This window comes from Camarhynchus parvulus, chromosome 2, assembly GCF_901933205.1.
Source record: "Camarhynchus parvulus chromosome 2, STF_HiC, whole genome shotgun sequence".
Lineage (NCBI taxonomy): Eukaryota > Metazoa > Chordata > Aves > Passeriformes > Thraupidae > Camarhynchus > Camarhynchus parvulus.
In genome coordinates, this window is record NC_044572.1 from 63,527,446 (window position 1) to 63,546,402 (window position 18,957).

At 43.4% G+C, this 18,957-nt stretch overlaps 1 protein-coding gene across 10 annotated transcripts in view; it reads right to left on the minus strand.

Moving 5' to 3' along the window:
• ATXN1 (ataxin 1) overlaps positions 1-18,957 on the minus strand; it is a 224,483-nt gene that overhangs the window by 200,768 nt on the left and 4,758 nt on the right. For 6 of the 10 annotated variants that reach the window (XM_030971055.1, XM_030971060.1, XM_030971065.1 and 3 more), the window contains exons 1-2: positions 15,613-15,892; positions 9,066-9,185 (exon numbers count right to left, since the gene is read on the minus strand). The gene's annotated coding sequence lies outside the window, so the exon portion shown is untranslated. Of the gene's footprint in view, positions 1-9,065; positions 12,307-14,517; positions 14,730-15,612; positions 15,893-16,112; positions 16,195-18,957 lie in introns of those variants that run through there. The other 4 variants (XM_030971059.1, XM_030971061.1, XM_030971064.1 and 1 more) reach the window with 4 other exon arrangements.

Consider the following 18,957-nt stretch of genomic DNA (forward strand, 5'->3'; position numbering starts at 1 on the left):
TATTGCTATTAATACAGTAAAAGAATCCTTTGATTAGAAGATCACATGATATGATAATAAAGTAATAGGTTCTCCATTATTTTATAAGCAAATGACCCAGGCTCATGCTCAGGTACCGAGAAAATAACTGAATGAGTTTTGGTTTTGTGGTTTTCATTGTTTGTGTTTTTTTAACAATGCCAGCACATAACATTTTACAAACAAATATATGCTACTGATTTGTTAGAGATCAGCTGACAAGCCTAAAAAGCAAGATGTCTGCTGAAGAGACACTGCAGCTGGAAACCAGGGAAGACTGGCAGGGGCACACAGACTGAAAATCCAATGTTCAGCCAGAGAAACAGGCACCCACAGAGAAGCTTCAGAGAAGAAATAATGGTCTTTTCCCATGAGGAGGAGCGGAAGGCTGCATGGAGTGAAAGGCTTGTCCAGGCAGATCTCTGGGGTTGCAAAGCTCAGAATCCAGCTATGACTAAACTAGGAAGGAAGACAGGTAGATGTAACAACATTCAAATTTGCATTTTTGCAGAAAACTACTGAGGTATCAAAACACTCTAAGCAGAAGGGCATTTTAGACACATAGAAACACACACAGAATTCAAAGGGAAGAAAGGGTCAACACAAAATCTAAGTATTGTGCCGGTAACAAACCCAGTGAGGGAGATGTATACAAGTAGGTCAGATATGCAGCAGTGAAAACTGCTGAGCACAGGAGAATCTTGGTAGAGAAGGCGGTGAAGATAAAAACAATTGGCCAGCAACAAGAGAAAGAAGTCTGGAAATGGTTAAAACAGGACAGAAGAATAAAAAGGCAAAACACTGGGCTATGTAAAGAAAGATTACTTATTCACCAACACATCCACCTGAAGCACAGGAAGAAAAGAAGACTGATGACATTTGTCTGAGCAACAACTTTCAGTCCTTCTCCACTTGAAGGAAAAGCCAAGTGACTGCTCTACTCCCACCAAACAAACACTGTGTGATCAGCAGTGCTGACCTGTCTGCGTCAGCTCTGAGCCCAGAGGCTCAGACACACGCCAAAGGCCCCAGACTCTATCACACCACATTTACACCCACATGGCTCCATTGAAACCACCCAAGTAAGTAACAGAGGTGGGAACCTGACCCCTTATTTCACCACAGCCTTTGGCTGAGCACCTCGGTGCGTTGCACAACACGCACCCTTCGTGTTAAATAACAGCAGCATAAAACCACTGGTTGCTGCAGCCTAGGTTGCACAGCACTGCTGGTTTCATAAAGACACCCTGGCTGAGCTGTATAAACAGCACCAAACACTGCAGCCAGCCAGCTGACAGCTCAGATGAACGTACTTCATAGCAGAGCTGCACACATAGCAGAAGTGTGTCTTAGTTTGCATTTCTCCCATTCCATACAGCCAACATGACATTCACCAAGTTTGACTCCTTAGGTAACAGGGTTGTACTTGATTGCTGATGTTTAATGTATTTCAGATGCTCACCTTCTACCCACCTCAATTTTCCTTAGGGCTCTTTCTCACTGTAAGCCAACAGATAACATCTGGATAATAACCTCATGTAACAAATGTCATACTTTCACTGAGGAATTACTTTAATTTGCTCAGTCACTACACATCGTATTCCCTCTGAGCCTGCTACTGAGGTGCAATCAAAATAAACCAGTGGTGACAAACAAATGGCAGGAGGCATCCATGTTGGTTCTATCACTCTTACACCTGAAGACCACACAACAAGAATGAGTTACTCTGTCATCTTGTGCAAACATGGAGCAAAATGCAGACTTTTACTCCTTCGGTTCTTCCAGTATTGCAGTATCACATCTGTTTTATGACACTTTTCTAATGCATTTGTGAGCTATCCAAACATCATATAGTATAATTTTAAACTAGAGATTATTGTACTGTAAGCTCCACTATCATCCTCTTTCCCTGTAAAACAGGACACGTGTTACACATACTCATAGGTCACTTACCTCCTCCCAGTTTAATTAATCAACTGTCAAGTTTACAAATGAAGTCATATGTGATTTCCAAGACTGCCATATCAGGCCAGATCACAGCAGAGATCCAAGAAAGCTTAGCAAGAGTGGCAAGAAGGAAACGTGAAACTCAACCGTGATTCAAAGAGGAAGCAGACAAGTCCTAAACAGAGAGGTGCAGCAGCTTCTCAGTTCTGCAATCAAGGACATGCAAACACAAATCGTATGACCAGACCAAGCAGGTCATCCTCGGCTAGTCCATCAGCAGGTGTTACTTACAGAAGAGTGATGTTAACAGGGTGGGTGGTGAGAAAAAGGAAAAAGAGAATCCAGAGGAAAGAAACACAGTATCTAGGATGTATCAGGTAATCCTTGTAATAGAGTAGAGAGAACCTACCATTTTATTTGGTGCAAGGGAGAGAACAGAAGTGGTCAGCAGGGAAACCTCCACCGTATGTTAGTGAGTTGGGTTTTCTTTGTTTTCAACCTGAGGCCAAATTTCAATGCATTAGCATGTAATTAAAATATTGGGTTAACTGAAGATCATGGTCACAATATACATATGTTAATGTTTCACTGGCATAACTATTGATAGAAATAGTATTGGCATGTATCCATGTGTCTAGGGCCAAACACTTTGAAGTTCAATCTTAGACACCTCTGAGGCAGGCAGATGAAAATCTGTCTAAATCAACATCTAATAACTCTTTGGCTGCCTCTGGAAAATAAATATGATACCACAGCTCAGGATGAAGGTCCATCCACAAAAGCTGTAATGGTCTGTAGAAGGATTTGTCAAGGGACAAGTCCTGTCAGTGTAAGCAAACCTTTCATATCACAGGTGAGGCATCCGAAGAAAGTCATATTTCTTTTCTGATTGTTGCAGAGGATTTCTATTTTCAGCAATGCCTATATAGCACTACCTGAGACACCTTGAGTCATTAAAATATTAAATAGAATGAAAAATAGGTTTTAAAAAATTGAAAAATGGTTCAATGACCCTCTGTGAGGTTTTGACTCCTTGTGTTATTATGCTATTTTAAATGCTTATTCACTGCGTTTTATAAAATCTCAAATTGTATTTGGTTTTTCTTCTTGTATCTTTGCTTCTAAAACACAATATATTCTTTTAAAAAATGCAAAAATGAAAACGGGACTTATTTTTGTAGTATTTTTTTTAATAATCTCCCGAGCTACTTTCTATCTGTCTGTATATTTGCTGTAATTGTGTTCATATTTGAATTCCGTACTTCAAGCCATCTTTGATCAACTTGATTAATATTCCTTTCAAAAGATTTTATAGCTGGTGTACTTCATGAACACAATTAAAGTAGATTAATCTGTTCTGAATTATATGTTTCATAAAACTACTGTTCCTCTGATTAATTTCACAAAAACACATGTAACTATGTACAAATGAGTTTTTTCTCATTGATAAAACAATCCTTTTACACAGTTTCCAGTACTGGGCAAGAGATATCATTGTGAGTATCTAATAAATCAGCAAGCCTGATGATGCAATGTCATGTGAGCTAATACAAAAAATACTGTATTTTTATTTAATAAAGGAAAAATAGCCCAATTCTCAGCTTATAGCACTGGCTCAGCCTCAATGGAAATCTTCAGGTACCAGTATCAGTAGAATAATACCACCATCTAGTCAAAGTGACTGTAGATGATCCACAAACCTTTCTCCACTGAAACCAGTAAAAAAAATTTATTCAAATTCAATAGCATGGTTGAATTTCAGAGACACTGGGACTGAACAGGACCCATCTGACTCCTGATCTGCAAGAGAGACTCACTGTGACCTTACCATGACTGTCATCAGCAGGCTGATGTCATTTCACCCCATAAATCCCCTCGCCTGGTACTGTAGCTAAGCACTGCTGAACTTAGGTACCCTCTAGAAACACTGTGATGCTGTAATTAGCAGTGAGACTTCTAATGCATTCCCCAGCCAGGAACAAGGGTTGCTGTGGCCACTGGAGTAAAAGAATGTGAAAAGGAATTGGAGAAGAATGAAAAAGACAGGTAACAGCAGAGAAAACACAGTAAAAACTTACTAAAGTATCTCATATTAAAAGAATACAATAACCACCAGGAGTGGGCTAAGCTGTTGGATAGGTATTACAATAAACAGTGGTTTAAAAAAAATCTCATTAAATTGATTATTTCAGTGGAGAAGACCAACGATACATAGAAGGTATATCTCTGACATAAGCTTCTGCTTCTGAGCATCTAAATTACATTAGGTTTGGTGCTTGGGGTTTTTTTGAGAAATTCCATATTTAAACTTTCTGCTTGCAGTGCAACAGCAATGTAAACTCTTCCTTTATTTTTTGGCAGATGCTGTGCATCACTCATGTTCAACTGATCATTAACTGTGAACTGCTCACGTATCTTTGTGTGGTTTCAATGCTCCTATGGCAAGGCTAAACAGCATTTCAGAAACAATGATATCCCCAGGCCCACACTGTAGTTTTTGAAGCACAGATTAAGCACGGCATTCTGCTCAACAAGCTCATCACTGTTAAGTAACTCATCAGAAAATAAAGAGGGAATTATCAAATGGGAATTGCCAAGTAATTAGTTCTCTGAAGCAGATGACATACAACTGTTAAAGGGAGGGGCTTCCCTGCTAGTCATATGTCAAAGTAGAGCCTCCTAATCTGTAAATAAAAATTCAGTACATATGATTAGTGTGATGGGTTTTTAACTGCTAGTGGTACATGGAGAATAAAGTTACAACTTCTTCTATTGCAATAACATACTAGGATGTTTTCCCCTTGAATACATTGAATTTTCAAACCATTCTGGATCTACTTGTTGTCAGACTACCTTGGGAAAGCTATGAATACAGCACAGTACCAAGCAGAAAATGTGTTCAGGGGTTACAGAAGAGGAGAAATGCATTTATTATTATATACATTTAAAAATAACACTTTCTAGACAGCTGCTACACATGCCACTGAAAAGGAACCACACCAATGAGAAAATGTTCAGTAGCACAAAATTTCTGAGCACAGTAAAGGAAGATTAAGCCTGCTTTTGTAATTATCCTTCTCCATTAAAGCCTGACTTTCTTTCAAGTAGCTGGCCTGACAGAAATGTTAGCTGTACAAAACTACAAAGGCCTTCACATGTGGGTACCTGACAGGCAAAATGTGGTAATGGTCACAACGACACTCCAATACAAGTGAGGAACACTTTGGCATTTGTACTTTTTATAGAACAAGGAGTGACTCAATAAATCCTTAAGTCAGGTTTACAGCTAGCTCCAAAAAAAGTAACAGATGAGAAAATAAAGAGGCAATTATCAAATTCAGGGTTTGCCTCTATCACAGTGTCTCACCATGAGAAACCCCTCAGCCAACACATTTAAATCCAGATGCTGCCACCCGGGCTAATTTCAGACCAAAATGATACCCCTAGTAATGAGGGCTAACTTGCTTTCAAAAGCACAGCCCTGGTTTCAAGGCAAGGCAAACCCCAGCAGCACACCCCTGCTCAACACGCACAGCCAAGGCAGAGGGCAGCAGGAGGGCACACACAGATGCTCAGGCTTGCACACAGCTGCACAGCACATCCAGACACCTCACCACTCCTCACCCCCAAAACATCGAGGCTCTCCATCTCCTCACACTAACATCCAAAAGCCCACACTTTTAAAGGAATGCTAACAAGTTGTAGAGTGTGGGACAGCAAATCTCATTCCATTTGCAAATACACCTTTTAAAAACACCAAGTTGGAAGGCCAATCAAACCTCAGCTAGTGCCTTATATTACATTATGAATGTCAGCCTTGTGTTTTTATGCAGGCATACCACTACACCCCATGCCATTTACACTTCAGACCATGTTATGAAACTTTCTATCAGTCAGACAGCAGGCCTTCAGTATCTGCAGTAGGAACAACAGGGGAAAACCATCAAAGGTTATGGCTGAGGTGAGGGGACCACAAAGCCTGATTTTTAAGACATCTGTCAGCATTCACATCACTTCATTTAATTGACTTTTTAGTTGCTCACACATAAACAATTTAAAAAAATTAAATTATTCCTAACTACTATCCAGTTATAGCTAGTTCACAACTCCATTTCACTTGTGCTGTTCACTTAACACATTAGAAATCTCCATTGCCCACCTTCTTTTAGCCCTACAGATATTGTAGGCCCTCATGAAGAGCATGGGGGAAGAAATAAAACCAGCTATGATAAAAGGACCCTGATATGAAAACCAAAAAGCTACCACTGCACACAGTAATATAGAGACAGATTTGTTCTTTTTATGTTCAATATTAAGTATTTTAAAAGGGCAGACTGTTGCCTGTTTACAGAGAGAGGTAGCCAGAAGTCTGCATAAAACAGAAATTATGTCTTATGTAAAAAATTAGCTATATTAGGTAGCATACAGACATACTTACTGAAAATTCAGCCAAAAAAATTTCTTACAAATGGGCTGCAGCTGTAAATTCATCCCAGTACTATGATTAATAAATATCAAGTGACTCGACAACAGAAAAGATTAAAAAGAACTCTTTAATTGTTAAAATGTCCAGTACCTCATGCAAAATCCTCTCAAGACAACTGTATAAAAGAAAGCATTGAGTCATTTGCCTACGTGGAAGGAGGCAGTGCATGCTCTGAACTAATAACAATAACTCTATGTTTTGCAGAGCGGGCTAAAATTAACTAAAAATAAAAAAGAAAGCATGGTGTATCTTTTTATTTATTTTTGCTTTACTTTTACTAATACCCATGTCCTTATCCAGGCAAGATGCTTAGCTGGCTCTGCAGAAAATGCTGCTTGAATTAGAAGGGTAAGCACACCTGGACAGCTGACACACAACAATGTTACCCACTGAAGCCACAGTGGGTAATTCCTCACACGAGTGAAGCCATGAATGCACATGCAGGGACATCAGGCCTCAAGTATGGCTTCTGAGATGCATTTTGGATGCCTTCAAACATGTCCCATGTTCCATCCCTCTGACAGACTCCAGGGTCATAACCCAGGTCTGCCAAAAATGGAGCAGGGCACTTGCTACTACCTTCACCCCAAAACAAATGCAAAAGCCAGAAAGATGATGAGTGTGAGTATGAAATGCTCTATCTGTGGCTGCTCCCTGCACAGTACCAGGTCATGTTTCTTTCACATGTTACTACTGTGAGCTCCTGCCTGTTTCCTCCAGTAACAGAGAGAAGTTTGTAAGCAGGCCGTGCCTATCCCAATAACTTTTATTTCACTTATTTAGCTATACAGTGGGCCTGATTTTGATTGTTCCATAGAAAAAATGAGAACAAATGAGGTCAACAGAGGTACCCCCAACTCAGTAACTAAAATATCCAATAATAAGAAGTTAAATCAAATCTAATCTAATCTAAGGTCCACAAATACAATACTAAACTTCAAGCTGAGCTGGTATAGGAAAACCAGCATTTTAGTACTATACTCCTATCATGCCTCTGCATCAGATTAACTAGGTTACATTTTTAATCTAAAATATTTGTTTAACATTGAATATATTGTCTCTAATGTAATTGCAGAAAATACCAGATGCTAAAATATCCAAGGTGACTTAGCAATACATTGTGGGTAATACAATCTGATTATTCATAGGACTTGACTAATGCCCTATAAACAACTACTTCTTCTAATTAAGAGATATAATTTTTTCCAGCAGTAATCACTTCTTAAAATAAACACATTTTTCTACAACCCAAGTTAATCTTAAAAAATTTAATGCTTTGTGTAACTGATAACATCATAACAAAAAACTTTCTTCTATTTGATGTCCCAAGTCAATAGCTGCTACCAATTCAGTTTTCTTCAAAATGGAAAGACAAAGTGTGCCAGTCATGGGCACTTTGTGGGGTTTTTTACTCTGGAGAAACTCTTATTGATCTGAAGTTACAGTGGCTACCACTCACCCCCACCATTCAAGCTCCTTTGGAAATTGTAACAGGCCTGTCCTTGCATGTCACTACTTGCCTAGGCAACTTCCCTCTAAAACACAGCACCCTTCCCCACAGCCACAATAAAATGTAAATGATGCGCTGCATACTTTTATATGACATGCTGTATACATTAAGAAGTTATTCTGCAACGGAGACTTTCTGATCAGCCCTACATAAATAAGAATGCTATTGTAATTAAGCTTTCAGATTGTAAATTTAAAAAAGAAACCCTTTGGTTTTCTGCAAGCAATCACTATATTTCATTTTCTTTTATTTAAAGACACAGGCAATTTTATTATGATCCTTTATCTTTTTTTTCTTAAAGCATTAGCAGCATTGCCAATCCCAAGCACTTAAAAATCACAGAATAGGTCCAAAAAACCAGGCTGGCTTAATGACAATCAGATTAAAGAAATAAAATAAAAATTTATGTTCTTTTTATTGGCAGTATGATTGTTGAGTCTTGGGACTTGGTCTTTTCAAGTTATTTTCCACAACCATATGGGAAGGAGAGAGAGAGGAAAGGGACAGCAGCAGACTGATACATGTGCACTTTTACATCTTGTCTGGCAACAGCATTCCAGGGAGGAAAATCAGAAGAACTGAAAGCATTCCTCAAAATAGAGCAAAAGACACACAGATACATCAGTAGTGACTAATTATCCTGGGAACTATTCTAATGCTGGACAAAGTTTAATGCACAGAAGAAACTCAAGACAGTGGAAAAGCCAAGTAGGCGACAAGCAACAGGAATCCTGAAAATGATCATAAAAGTGAAGGAAGGATTTATTCAATTTTACACATAGCATTTTATAACAAGACTCAAAGTCTGCCAACTTTTCCATTCATACTAACATCTTCCAGTAACTGAATGCACTCTGACCTCAGGTGAGCATAAAACCACCCATCTGGAACCCACCTGTTCTGTAAGTCACAGAACTGAGTCACCAGAGTTAAAGACATTTTTCTGAGCAGAGTTTCTCAAGGACCTCTACTGCCAGGCAAGGGAAGTACAAACCTATCATAGGTAGGTAATCACACAGACACCAGGAAGGAGTGCACTTTGCCTAAAGCCCAGAGCAGACAGTGTACACTTGCTGAAGGAAATAAAAAGCATTGCATTCTCACCTTATTGGCAGTGCATAACTGTAGGGTGAAGAAAAAAATGATGGTGGTCACTGTCCTACGGGGTCAAGAATAAATTCACAGCTTGTATTGCTTGCCCATCTGGCTTGGCCTGCAATGTGACTGTTGATCCAGGAGTTGAGGAGATGGAAACCAAAATAAAGAGAAACAAAAACACAGTTAAGAGTCAACATTTACAGTCATTTACAACACACTAAGATATCCCAATGAAGACTGAGAGAGGCTGCTTTTACTATTACTCAAGCACAAATAAACCATAGATTTAATTCTGCAGACAGAGCTCATCCAGTAGAGAGCAGAGCCCATTTATTCAGAGTGCTCTTTTCCTAAATGTGATCTTAATGAGGTGAAGAATCATAAGCAAGTGGAGATGACTGTCTTCACTGCCAACAGAATATATTTTATTTGAGAAGCAGCAGCATTCTGAAAACGTAGTGCTGCAATTACTACTACTAGGTGAAAAATAATCACCCATTGAAATGTGACTTTACCTTGTACACTATTTTGTCATTAAAGGTGGCATGCTACAGTTGATGCCTACTACTGTAAATTCCCAAAAAATATAAACAAAGAAAAACTTTAACAATGTAGTTTTTAATTTTTTTCTGTGATTTTGCCCAGTAAAATCATGAAGAACCAGCACTGAACTTCTGCTGACATCACCTCTAAAATACATTTGGGGTTTTCACTTGGAATCTCACCAAATATTTTTATCACCCTTGGTACAATAAAAGGATTTAGTGGGACCATTTCTCCCTCACTGAGAATCATTTCTGTTGTTTCAGTTTATGAGCATACTTACTTGTTCTTATTTAGGGAAGGATTTACACGCATACTTAACTCTAGATGGGTTCTTTAATCAATCCTCATTCAGCAAAACCCTCACTGGGACATCTACTAAAGTAACTTTGCAGACTGGGACCAATGCAGACATACAGATTTGCATGTGTTGTACAACCACTTCAGACTACAGCTTTGAAAGAAAAAGAAAGCCATGAAGCATTACATTCTCAGCACATGCACTGAGATCAAAAAGGAGTTACGGTCATGGATCTAGTTGTAGTCTTTTTGCAAAAATCAGGAATCTGCAAAGCTTCTTACATTCTAAAATGTTAGTCATGCATCACTTCAGCCAAAACCATGTAAAAATCTTCAATTTTCTCATATAAGGAATGTGAACCACTGAATAAGACTTCAAAATACTGTGCCCTTGACCGAATACCTGTTTATTTATTTACCACATTTGGAGTCTTGCTTAAAAGTAAAATAAAAGGATGAGGACAGGATTTTCATTTTGCAAAGCCTAGGCTATTGAAGTCACTGGAACATAGCAAGTCAGTTTTGTGCAATGAAATATTTACCTGTGCCAAGCCTGCCATACTTCTCTTTCTTGTTCTAATTATATCTTTATCTGTTAACGCAGAGTTGGTTACAGCAGTCTCAGAAGAGACCTACAAGTAAATCTGTTATCTGCACTCTCTGAATTGTACACACCATACCTGCACAGTTTTCCAGAACAAGCAAATCACTCACAACCCGTGTGGTTATAGCTGAGGCTGTCACACAGCCTGACTTCTCTCAAGCATCACCAGCGGCAGCTGCCTCGCACGCTGGAGTAGGTTTGCAGCCAGCCAGTGCTTCAGACCATCTATGCAATCCTGAGAAGCACTTCCTTTACAGCCTGCCACACTTTTTTTTATTGCATTTCCCCCTCAATTAGTACACCACAACAAAAGCAGTGTGCATATGAACAATGACAATCCTGACTGTCATCTGCTAAGATGCGCCGCTAAACCTCAGAAAGGGGAAAAATTAGGCCTTGATTTTGTTTTACTAGACATATTACTAAGACAATTACTTTAAAATTCTAATGTTTAAATCTTTAGTCACTTTTCAAGTGACTGCATTCAAGTGTCTATTTTCTTAATTAATGGGAAACTAGGCCACTGGATCTATTACATAAAAAAATTTTGTTAAGTGAGATTCCATGTCTCTTGCAAATGTCTTTTAAAACTAGTTTTTTCAACCTTTCCAAATAGATTCAATCAGTCTAGAAAAGAAAAGTTGCACTGTTTATTTTTCAGAAAAGTTTTTTAAACTATGTATATATTGCCTTTTTGAAAATAATTACTTTCTAACACTCTTAGTCACACAGGTAATTTGTCTTACAATAAAATATGTATAAGCAGCATGCAGCACACAAAAGCTCACACTACAGGAGCTGTCCTGCTCGTGACTATTCCACTCTCTCCAGCCAGTCCTCCTAACAAGCTCTTCTATTTCAAGACACCTCCTCAGAACAGAGGTGGCCGCACCGAGCAGAGGATATTCCTTCCTAACCAGAAGGGCAAGTTAGCTGAGGCACTGAGAAGTTGCACTTCAGTGCAGGAAATTGCCTGCAAATACCCTGTCCCCTCACTCCTCCAAGAAGAAACACTCCTGCTCAGCAGGCAGGCTGAGACCTGCAAACTCATCACACCAAACCAAGACCGCCACTGCCTGTCACCACAACAGCTGAACCACCAACAGGCATTTCTCATTGCTGCCTCCTCCAGCTCCAGTGCTTTACCATCAGAGTGATTAAAATATCTATTTTACTGATATATTTCTGGATTGCTTTACGTTCCAGCCTGGTACTACAAACACTCAGGAGCTGTGGGTGCTGATGATTTCTCATCACTGAGACTCAAAATCCTCCAGGCCAAGTTCAATATTAGTGTCAGTGCACCCAAGATTAGTGACTGGAGTAGGGGTGTTACCCACTTCTATAGACACTTAATGCAGCTCCTTAATCAGGCAAAAATCCTATTTAAGCCCACAGTGCTTTTTGCCATGAAAAGCAATATAGAGAAAATAACAGTGATATGCAGCAGATCACTTTCTGAGCTCGGTTACTCTACTACATGCCTGGATTAAATCCAATAAATGGAGTTATTTGAGATATACACCCATGTAAGTGGCTCACAATCCCATCCCCCTGGAGTTACTCCAGATTTATGACATTAGAACACAGTGCCAAATTTAGTGCTTTTAAAAAATTATACCTACATTTATGGAAAAATGGCTTAAAAGAGTCATGTTCAAACAATGAGAATGAAGGCAAATATACATTGCTTGGTGAAACATTTTTAAGAGCAACATGCAGTTCAAAGCTAATTATATTACATATCCTTTGACACTGCTATAAACTGTGTCAGAAAGTCTCCTGCTCTGTGGTTGTAATATTTTGATGAGCACAAATGCAAAATATACAGCCATACTAGAAACAAAGTATTTGCTGAGGCAAAAATTGTTTTTACCATGAGAAACTGCAGTCAGCTTTCACCTAACATACACAAGGGCCTAGACCTTGCTAAGAACCATGAGGAGGCTTTAACAAACCCAAAGTGACAATACTGACATCAAGTATCACCAATTTTCATCTCACCAGCCACAGGGTGTAACGTACAGTACAGAAGTGGAGAATAAGAAGCCTGTGGCCTATGATGAGAATGTTGGAATGGGAACTGTTAGCAAGCACTGCTACAGCCACCAAAGAGTTAAACCAGACAGACGGGGGAAGTGCGGGGGAAGAGAAGGAAGGAAAAAAAAAAGAAAACTCTGAAGAAACTTTCATGCAAGCCTCTATAAGCCAAAAGCATTTTTACAAAGCACCACACCTTCATTAATTTGCTAATAACACACGCAAGTGGAACTGACGATTTGGCTGACCTGCTAAGCGTGCCACGTACGGTCCCATCTGCCTGACACTCCAGTGGGCAAAGAACACCCTTCCCTAGAAGTTCGGCCATTAGGAACTCACCACCGGCATCTTTCAATTTTCGGAAAGCCCGAGGCGGTGGCCGCGCCGGCCGTACGCCACCAAGGCGGCACACGCAGGGCTGGCGGTAGCCCGCTGGGTCGCCCGGCAGCCACACACGCACCTGGCTGGCCGGTGAATACGGTGAATCCCGTCTGTTACCATGGCAGCCTGATCTAATTACATGACTGATCAGGGCTGGAGTAAGCGCGCTGAAAGCCTGCACCGCTGACATGTCGCTACATGATGAGAGAGACAGACAGACAGCCGAGCACGGAGGAAAACCTATCGACCTCTGCCTTATGTAAAAAGTGAGGAGATTACAGCCACCCTTTCAAAACAGCTGCTATCCGTAAAATGCCGGGTCGGTTTTACGAACAAATTAGGTGCAGTAACGTATAATTACTACTATTATCCTGCAGCATCACAAAAATAACTACGGCGCAATATTTTCCCTGGCCATTCTCAGTTTCCCTCTCCCCCATTCATAACCCTTGCTCCATATGATAAAACTGCACCGTCTCTATCACTCGAACAGAAATAGATTAACATGAAGTCGGGATTTTCCTTCAGGGGACGGTTTCATTCGAAACTGAAATTAAAAGTCCTTGACTTATCAGTGTGTCAGCAGAGTAACTCACTATGCCCGACCGTATCTGACGCGTGAAGTAACCATTACTGCATAAAATACATAACCATGAGCGTTAAAGGTTAAAGTGTAAACTGCTTTACAAAATATGAATTTCTTTACCATATGAAAGGGAAAAGGTATTCGGCAAAGGTCATTTACCTGTACACCCTTCCCGTTCCGTACACAGAAATCATTTGTAAAGAGGAAGGTTTTACAAACCTAGATTTCTTCGTCTGGTTGTAAAAGAAATGCCTAAAATTTTTCCCCAATTCTATCTGGAGTTCGGGCTCATAGGGGAGAGATGCTGCTCGGAGGAGTCCCTATTACACAGCATACGGTAAACAAAATAAAAATAGCCTGTCGTTCTCGTTGTCTACACAGTGCATTATATAACGGGCTTCCGACTTGTTTTCTTTTCTATTATTACTCTTCAGTAATTCCTCCTCTTCAATAACATGTAAATCGCTCCCAATTCTGTCATTTTATTATTATCGCTATTACTAGTACAGTAGGAGCTAACGCTTTTCCAGAACGCTTTAATTTAGACTTTAATATATTCTCAGGAATCACATTGACGGATTCAGCACCCACAACCGTACACGGGGTCATTTATTTGTTTTTCTGCCGGTAAATTACGATGCCTTCGGGTTAAAAAAACAAAACAAAAAAAAAAAACAAAACCAAAAAAAACATACACAAGAAAAAAAAAACCCTAACAAATAACCAAAACCCAAACGATAACCAACCAACCCCAAAGCCCCGCAACCCCAACCACCCCCACCCGACCCAAGCAAACCCAGAGGCAGCGGGGGATCGGTGAGAGGCAGGAGGGCAGCGGCCGCCACTGGAGGCGAGCGGAGCCCCGGGGCGGCGGCGGAACCCCTGCCCCGCTTCCCCTGGGGAAGCCGCCGGCCAGACCCCACGGCCGCGGGCGGGCAGCGGGGCGGCGGCGCCCCGCCGCCCCCCTTCCCCCATCCCTCCCGCCCCGTCCCTCCCGGCAGTACCGGGTGGCGTCTGCAGCCGGCCTGGGCCCTGAGTGAAGCGAAGCGGGGCTGCTGCCGGGCACATCCCAGCGGCAGCGCCGCCTCCCCCGCCGCCGCCGCCTCCTCCTCGCTTCATTCACCCTCCGGCAGCCGCCCAGCCCCGTACTACATACGCCGTGCGGTGGCGGCGACCGGCCCTGCCGGCGACCGGCCCCGCGCTGCGCCCCGCCGGGTCCGCCCGGCGTACGAGCCCCGCACGGCCCCCCCGCACCGCGCCGCGCCGGCCGCGCACGCACAGACACACACAGACACAGACACACACACACGGCACCGCACCGGCACCGCACCCCCGCCCGCACTCGCACACACACGGCACGGCAACCCACGCACACAGCCGGCACCGCACCCCCCGCACACATGCACCGGCACCGCACACACGCACGCAGACATACACACATACATACACCGGAGCCCCCACGCTCACACACACACACATCGCACACACATACACACACTGCACACACACATACACACACCGGCACCGCACACCGCCCCCCCGCACACACGAGCACACGCGCAGTCTCACACACCCCAAGGCCGCCACCGCACCGGGGGCAGCCGCGACTCGCAAAATGTCCACCGTCCCCGCGGACACCCACACCCCGCCCGGGCCGGGGGGAAGCGGGAGGGAGGGAAAGGGTGGGGGGGGTGAATAAGGAGGAAGGAGCGGGGCGGGGGGGGCAGGGCTGTACGAGCGGCTTTCGCCGCGGGGCCGCCCCGGCCCCCCCGCTTCCTCTCGTGTCCCGCATCCCCACTCTGTTCCCTGCGCGGCGTCCTCGGCCATTTCGCGGCCGCCCCCCTCTCCCTCCCTCTCCCCTCAGGGCCGGGCCCGCGGCGGCAGCGCCTGCGGGCCGGGCCGGGCCGTGGCGGGCCGGGGGCGGCCGCAGCGAGGCGGGCTGCAGCGCCGCGGCGGGGTGGGCAGCGCGCTCCCCTGCCCCCTCAGCCCCGTGTTTTTCCAGCTGGAAATCGCCGGCGGTTTGCAGTCTAAACAAGGGAAGAAGCCGCGGGCGGGTGGGGGGGAGGCAGAAAGCAGAGGAGGAAAAAAAAGCCACTTACTGTAAAGTGTCAGTGGAGGTGGGGTTGGCGGGGGTGGGGGGGTCAGAGAGAGACTCGCACACAAATGTCTTCCTAGCTGATCACGGGGCTTGGGTCTGCTTTTTGTTTGTTTGGCTTTTTTCCTTCCCCCTGCAGTGACACAGGTCCGGGATGTCTCCACCACTGTAGTAGAAATGATGTCTGCGGTACAGCGCTCGCTCCCTCTCCGCTCTCCAGCATGTAAATGGGTAATAGAAGCCAAATATGGAGCAGTTGGCTGCCTCTGCAACAGCTCAAGGATCCTACTTCATGCAAAAGGCGGGGGGGTGCGGGGGAGGGAAGGGGGGGAGAGAAGGGAGGAGGAGGAGGCAAGGCAACACTCTGGCAGTCGGCCAAGAGAGCCACACAGATTATTGCATACGCACGGCACCGCCGGGCCAAGGCGGCCTTTAACCCTTTGCGGGCCGCCGCACGCTGCCCGGGGGCGAGCAGGGGGGCTGGGGGCTCGCCTCGACACTTACCTCCTCCCTCCCCTTGTAACACTTCAAAGACCAGGCTGGCTCTCTGCGGTGGGCTTAATCCCTGCGCACGCCAGTGTTCCAGAGAAGTCCCCGCTCCTGTAGCAGGCTGCGTCGCGGGGCTCTCAAATCACTTTGCAGGCGGAAAGAAATGAGATGGGGAGGGGAAAAAGAAAAAAAAAAAAAACCAACCCAACCCCGAACCTATATTGTTTAAGGGGGAAGAAGCAGACAGCTAGCGACGTGTGTGCTGTCCTTCAGAAAAGGCAGGGAATGCTGGTTTAAAGGATGCATGAAAATCGGTTGCTCAGTCAAGGCTGGTCTGTCTCTCTAAGGGAGGAAATAAAACTGTGCTGGAAACCAGGGAATGCTCTGAAGCAGCCTCTGCGAGAGTCAGAAGAGGGTGATTTTATTTAAGATGCCATATTGCATTTTGCTGTGGCGAACTGTGATTGAGAGCAAGAGCCTGCATCCCACTCCCTTTTTCTGAATTAGTTTTATTTATCCGGATCCTTGGCATATGCTTGAGTTGCTTTGTAGAAAGTACCTTCCACTTCATTCAGACCAAAGAGACTCTGACTCATACCGTCACTGAACTACAAGACAGGCAGGGCTGAACCACGCATGTTTGGGTACTAACTCCCTCTGGATTCCTCAGCACTGGTTTCATCAAAGATCCCTTTGCATCTCTCCCAGCTGTCTGCAGACCACCGGGAGCCACTCCTGAACTTCCCCCCCAGCCCCCTCCCCCCACCAACTATGGCAACTTACATTCCCCTGGCACTCCAGCGTCAGTGTGTTACTCTCTTACTTCCCTCAACGCAGGTGTCTGCAAACTACAGTGATGGGCAAGTAACAGGCACAGATGCAAAACAGAGACCAGAGAAAATATCTTCCTTCTGGACTGTCTCAGTCTGGTCTTCATGTTAAAAAAATTTTAAACAAACCCCCACACCCCCAAAAATCAACTTTCTAAGCTAGGTACAAAAGAAATAAAACAAATTATGAAAGCAATTAATAGGACAAATGCAGGCAAAGGATGGGATGCTATGCTTGCATGCAGCCCAACAGTGGCCCATAAGAAGCCATTCACTCTCTGCTTTGGCGTCAGGAAGAGAAGTAGAGTACAGAGGCCCCTCCCCACACCAAGGACGTTGCAAGACAATGTTGCATAAATACCAAAGGCTGTTACATGGCAGCTCCAAGGAGCTGGACGCTGCGGGGTCCCAGGCCTCAGAAAGGTCTGAGATGTGCACTCCATGTAACATGGCCATCCAGATCAAGCTGTTTATTGCAGCTTGTACCAATTTGCCATGACAATAAGCTCCAAGGTACCAGATTTCTAGCAGGTATACTTCCTATGTGTCCCTTTTATATTAGCATTAGGTTTTAGCTGCAAATTAAATGTAGCATTAAGAGTCTAAATGCAAAATACCCTAGGACTCAGCTTGCCGTTATGCAGATCAGCAAAGGAGTCCCTTCTATAAAGGACTGTACTGGCTTACTGTAATTGCTAAAAGAACGTACTAATAACATTGTAAGCTGCAGCATTCGGGATTTAAGAGTTGATACTGTAATACAGGCTAGCTTTAGGAAACATAAGGATCTTTTACCACAGCATCTCCTGTATCTTTAGTTCAGGTTCACTATGAAAATCAACACGATTTTCTGTTCTAGCAGTGATCTGAGACAGAAGCAGCAACAGGCCAAGATATCTTGACAAATATGCCACTCAGTACCTACAAGAGAGTGAATCTAAAGCAGCAAAGCAGACAGCAAAATTGTATTCACCCAGCTAATGTAAGGTTCATTGATTTAATAAAAGGAACCAAGGGAAAGAGACAAAGACTGGAGATTACTGAAAATCAAGTGAAAGCCCTGGAGAAACTGAAAACCCATCATCAAGGTTCAATTCAGAGTACAAGGCATTCTGTCTGCCACCTTTTTTATTCCAGTAGTACAGAGTGTTACCTCAGGAGAAAGGAATCTTTCCTTCTCAAACATTCACCTTGCCAAGAGGTGTGGCACACGCAGAGAAAGAGAAGCCACATTCATGCTGAAGCAAGCTTTGGGCAACTTTCCCTTCTGCAGCAGGCTCATGTAAGAGGCTTGTGTGTTCCTCCACTCTGTGGCTATAGTGTTTGCCTCAGGACCCTCATTTTTTGCCACACTGTATACTCTAGGCTTTTACATCTTTGTCTGTGTTTCTGTTTCAGAGTAGAAAAGAGACACCCACAATGTAAGTGCAGTGTAAGTTAAAGCAATAGTGCTTTCCTTTGCCAGCAGGCACTTAACCCATGGCTCTGGAAAGTGCCACAACTGCCACCAGCCATGTCAAGTTCATAAGCCACTCTCACCTCTGTTCTGACTTCATACATGTTGATTGCACTAACAGATGAGGGATGAGGGGACTATGCCTCTACGAACATGGCCTAATACACAGGATATGCAACCATGTCACAAGATGTCCTTGTGCCCCAGCAGCCCCCCTGCCCTATGCTGGGCCTCAATACATTCCCTGCACAAAGGATTCCACAAAACACTGAGGTACTGATGAAGGCAAGTGAGTGGGACACAAGAACCCACATAGACCCAAGGATTTTCATTTACTGCTGGTGATGTGCTGAAACTGATAGGACTCCCAGGAGAATATCATCTGACCAAAAGATACTAAACAATTTGGCATGCAAGATGCACACTGTCTAGAAGAAACTGTTTTTCAATTCACTAGTTGTAATGTGCCATCTACGCAGCATGTTTGATACAATTAATAGTATTTATAAAAAATGGAAGAATAGAAGGCATAATAAGTTGGATTTTTTTTAAACACTAGCATTCAGGGAAATGC